The sequence below is a fragment of the Clarias gariepinus genome, chromosome 14 (genome assembly GCF_024256425.1).
Source record: "Clarias gariepinus isolate MV-2021 ecotype Netherlands chromosome 14, CGAR_prim_01v2, whole genome shotgun sequence".
NCBI classification, from domain to species: domain Eukaryota; kingdom Metazoa; phylum Chordata; class Actinopteri; order Siluriformes; family Clariidae; genus Clarias; species Clarias gariepinus.
Window position 1 is genome coordinate 2,374,374 of NC_071113.1, and position 6,000 is coordinate 2,380,373.

The window sequence follows — 6,000 nt, forward strand, 5'->3', positions numbered from 1 at the left end:
TATGTATAATATATATTATGTGCATTATACACACACACTTATATATATATATATATATATATATATATATATATATATATATATCAAAATTATATTATAATATATAATATAATATATTGTTTATTCATGTTTTCTAATGATGGTGACACATTTTTAAGTATTCACGAATCAGAACATTCGCATAGTTAACACTATCAGATTATAAGTCAGCCTACTATCAGGTAATTAAATTCATTTAATTTAAGACCATTTAAACCAAGGCAATGCCATGTCTTTCATAAAGTCCCTTCATGCGCCATCTGGTGGATATTCAATGAAGCACAACACATTTATTTAAATTCCCAAATATTGCTTGCGGCAAGACAAATTGCGGCATCCCCCGGGAAAACACGCGCAGTCTTAATGGTGACATCTGTAGCACAATTGTGCAAGGTTCGGGAGAGGCCGTCAATGACTATTGGCCTGACAAGCAAATGGGCTAAACCTTAGTGCTACCCATTAATAGCCACCAGGTAGTGCGCCCAAGCCTTCACTCAGTTAGTCTTTGTTGACTCCTTCTCCACTGCGCGATGGCTGTTGCCTGCCGCAGGCTCACAGTGCAATATTATGACCAAGATGATGAATTATAGCTAATGGTTAAGCATTAATTAGCATCAAGATTGGTAGAAGCTAATTTGTAATTACCTCCATCGATCACCTATCATTAAATTAGGGACCCAACTTTTAATTTATTACTTAATGCATTTTATAATTTTAAAGTAATAATAGTTGATGATCAATTTTGAAAAATGTTTATTATCAAAATCATACAAGTAGTTACAGTTACAGTGTACGATAAACATCGAAACTGTAATAATTTATGAAATTAAATTCCAGTTTTAGATTAAAACAATTAGAAAATGATAAACATTCTAGGATGTCATTAAAATCAATAAAAGTAGTTTTACTTCATCCATTAAGTATACGTAAAGTAAGGGTCAGAAAAGAAAAGGGGAAAGGACCCACTGGTATGAGTTAAAGTTGGATGTAAAGAGGTTGGATCACTTTAAGAATTTTTGAACAGTGCATTGGCAAATTCAATTCAATTCAATTTTATTTGTATAGCGTTTTTAGCAATTGTCATTGTAGCTTAGCAGCTTTACACAATCAAAAGAATTATTTAAGTTTGTATGAAATGTAAATGTGTATGAATCAAAATGGTCAGTTTGTCCCAGGTGAGCAAGCCGAGGGTAACAGTGGCAAGGAAAAACTCCCTGAGATGGTACAGATGGAGCCACGCCAAATAGCCGCGGAAGTGTGAATTGCGTACGAATGGCGTACGGCTGCCCTATGCACGCCGTAGTCCCCCCTCCTTTTTCTTCGAGAAAGGCGTGTCAAGATTTCACAGTAAACACGCCCATTCAAGCCCTATTTATGCATTGACCTGGTTCCACCACTAGATGGCGCTTCGTTCTCAAGGACACGTTAACACAAGCCAGCAATTTAGCTGCGCTGAGTTGCAATCACGTGATTTTAACAACCCGCCCCCACCCCCGCCGAACTGACGCTGCCAAACTGCACTAGAGATGAAGATGGCGGCTTAATGGACTATTCCCGGTAAGTGTTTTTTTAATTTATAAAATTTGTTTGGGATTAGTTTACAGTTTATTTCCCAGTTTAGTTTTTTTATCGGCCATTTTAAAAATCACTGGCAGCACCAGCAGCGGTCAGATGTAACTTTAGATAACTTAATGATCTGTTTACCAAGTCTGGAGTTAACATCACAGCTTACTGTCAGTGTCACAAACTCACAATGTCACTCCTCTTCAACTAAAAAGACACTAAAGCTTTAAAAATACTATTAATGTCCCTATTACAAAAGCTGCACTACTGGATGAAGAGTGTTTGTGCTCTATAAAAATGCCTTTAGAATCTGACCGCGTGTCTGGATAAATTCAGCATTTATTTATTCTTTGGGTAAGAGTTAATCTGCAGGTTATATCTGTGAATATAATGTGATGCAGTTCATGAAGGACACAAGCTGAGGATAGATGTACAGGAGCTCGCGAGCTAAACGCTCATAACCGGGTTTATATTTTTCTCAGTTTGGCCGTGACTTTGCGCGGTAGCGCGAGCGCTTAGTTACCGAGCTGGAAAAAAACTCTTGAGGTGTTTATCAGTTAATGAGTGGGAGGAGGTGTGTGGGGAGGTGTGGGGGGCGTCAGTACTCGGGAAGTTATAGTTTGGCTTCAGAAATGAACTAATATATACGAGTGTTATATCGCCTAACTTATTTGTATGAAAAGCGCATTTTAATTTAATGCAGACGATAATACAGACAGTCCGGGATTAACACTAACAAAGTTCACTGGTTAAAGTTATCCCAGTTTATTTACATTCCAGAATTCCCCAAAACAGTATTTTACACACTCTGTGGTGTAGGTTTATATATATCTTTTATATTTATTACAACTAGATATTCTGTAAAGTTTATTTATCTTTGTCTTCACTAAATCCTCCTGTTGTCTTTAATCAGAGCTCCGCTGTGGAGGATTGGGGGATCAGACGGATGACGGTTGGCCTTTTGGAGCTACTGGAGGAGCCTGAACAAGCTGTTGAGGGAGCTGTAGGAGGGATGACGTCACAGTGCAACAGCTTTAGAATGATGTTTGGTCAGGTCTACTGTATATTCTGAACATAGAATTGCAAAACGTCTGATACTTTAGGGGGGGGGGAAACAAAGAATTAAACAGTTCCATCTTTAATATTTTTTTTTTTAAATGATATTTTAATATAAAAGAACCAGATAGAGACTGATAAGCAGCTGGTGTTATCCGGGTATTATAATGACCTTTAAGCAAAAATGTAACATGTTTTTACCTGTTTTATACAAATTATTGTTTTACCTTTGACTAGTTTTGGAAGAATAAATTTTATTTTTAAAGTCATGTGTGCGTGTTTTAATTGTTGGGGGATTGTTTGTGTATTTAAAAATACATTTACTTAAACCAACAACTTCAATGTGCAAAAATGGGACCCGACGTTGTTTTAAATAGTCAAAGAGTTGGGCTAATAATAATGATAATAATAATAATTATTATTATTATTATTATTACTGGTTATAAAAACAAATTAAAACAACAGTTAAACACTTGATCATATGTATCTGTGCTAGTTTGTGTTTGTGACTATGTGACCCATAATCATTTTTTCTCAGTATAAAATTTTTGGTTTTTTTTAAGAACTCCATTAAAAGAGCAAAGACAAACTTAGAAGGAGTGGAAGGTAAGAAACCTCAGTGGAGAATACTGACTGTGACATGGTGCTAATTGCTCTCTGTGTGTGTGTGTGTGTGTGTGTGTGTGTGTTTGGCGGGGGGAGGGGTACTTCAGACTTACTTGTCTCTGCCCAAATGTTTGTGTTAAAGCAACGGAGAAATGCAGGAGCGCGCACACACACACACACACACACACACACACACCTCTCATCCACAAACGCTTTAACTGTTGTCTTGTAAATCATTGATTAAACCTATGAACACAGCTGTTCAGCATCAGTCCTAAACACAAGCGCAGGGTCTGTTTTTGTCCTTAATTAAAAGACACCAATATGTTAATAATTTACACAATGATAACATGTTTATGTATAATGTTTATTTTGCGGGAAAAGGTAATAAGCAATATTTAAAATAAAACAAACCAGGAAGTAAGTGTTTCATACATTAAAGTGCTGTGTAAAACCAAGTGCCCCAACAGACATAGCAACAGTGTGGAGAGTGTGTGCGCTGTGGGGGATTGGAAGGTGAACGAAGATAATCATTTACAAGACAAAAGACGTTCAGAGGTGTGTTATGCCCTAACCCCCCCCCCCCCACGCCCCCCGGCACGGATAGCCCCCCATTACGCAATCGCTATCTTCAGAGAAAAGCCGCCGCCCCTTTTCATTCAAACGCGTTAGCGAGTGTTTTTCTTTCCCTCCGCTCGGTTTTGTGAACACAGTTGCGTTCAGTAACACGATGGAACCAGTTACCTGAACAGCAGCAACAACAACCATTATGATCACACTTTGTTAAATTTATATTGCTTAAATATTTCGCAGCTCTGTCCTCTTTGCATTGCTACGTGTTTATTTACTTCCTTTTCGCATCGCACGTATAATGCACTCTAAAATCGACACTATCAAACTTGGAATATCCAATCAAACATCACGTTATTAAAATTAACGAATTTGTCACTACTCTTCTTTCATGCAGCATGGCTAAAAAGATAATAAAAATTACACCAAAGTGCTGCAGGTTTGGTGTCTGTGAGCTTTTCCTAATCAGAGTTACACGGGGGGCATTTTGATCTTAGATATTACACAGAGGGGAGTTCATTTCTGTTTTCTTCATCCTAGCTTAATTTCATCTCATGAAATAATAGTAAGTTTTGGAGTTTTGGTATGAGTTCATCTCCCCAGCCAGTGTTGGGACAGGGTAGCATCGTGGCAGGATTGGTGTAACTTTTCTTATCTTTCTAGCCGTGCTGCGTAAGAGAAGAGTAGTGACAAATTCATTACTTTCGTTACTAGACATGGTCTATTTTGTCTGCAAGTGAAATACATCGATACGTTAATAATTTACACCACGATAACATTACTGCAGAAGGATCTAGAGACGTGACTTTGAGACGTTCACAGTATATTCAAACCGTAGACAGTGTTTATTCTGCATAACATTACAAAACAGCCATGTCCAAAAAAACAGTGCATCTTTAATAAGCCGCATTGGTTTCGAGTCAGTAGTAAAATTAACGAAAGACTGAAAAGCCCCGTAAACTTGACCCTGACAATAATAGTCGATCTTATATTTATGTTTATATATATATATACTTATATTTATGTTTATATATATATATATATATATATATATATATATATATCGCGTAAAACCAAATGAAACTATGGCAAAAATATATAAGCAGTAAAAATTACAGTAGTATCCTGTAGGTGATTCCTGTCCTGATAACAGGCGCTGACCCTCTGGACCTGTTTAGTTCTGTTAGTATTGTGTTCAAGTGTGAATGTTCATGGGGATTTAATCTGTCACTGCCGCATCTATTCACCGTAGTGATAAGTGATTAATGTCCCATCAGATCTTTGATGGGGGACGTTATGCTGGTTAAATGACTAAAGACATACTGATCCGTATGAACAGATATTTGTTCCAGATATTATGCGTTATCAATCGATTTGTTTTGCCAATTTTTGACTATCAGCGAAAAAAAAAACATCAGAGAAAACATCAAAAATATAACGAAAACAAACTCAAGCAGAAGTTAAATTTTAAGCTTTACTTTGCAGCAAAATATTATCTACCAGTGTATTAAACGGAAATAGATAAAATACACCGTAATGTAAAATACTGTACATAGCCCGCATTTGTATTCCGTACCTATAACAACTGGTATAAATAAATTACAAATGTTACCGTCTTTAAGTATTATTAAGGATGTCGTGAAAAATATTGCAATAAGTAGTTTTATCAATTAATTAATTTAATCATTAATTAAAATAGCATAAGCATCATGGGTTGTGTATTGAGTGATTTAAATCTGTTTTATGAATCGTTTTTTATCCCTCTTTTTTACCACATCATCTTTTTATGAAACTATGTTGACGTAAGTTATGTTATATATATATTAAATATAGTAACCGGCTGCTTGGACACTGCAGTTAACTGAAGCAGTCAATGCTCCATCTGGCGGAATTATACAGCATTGCAACTATCTTTTTAGAAAGCGCATGGGGGCGTTTATGGGGTGGGGCATCGTTAACTACGTCATTGCGGGGGATCACATTCCGTGCACGGATCGATCATGGTCCTGTCACGGTCCTGTCATGGACCTATCATGCTCCAAGCGGCTGTTTGACGTGGCTCCCACTGTAATAGGAAGAAACCTTGAGAGGAACCAGACTCAACAGGGAACCCATCCTCATTTGGGTAAAATAGACAGCAGGAAATGATCTGCATTTATACAGTGT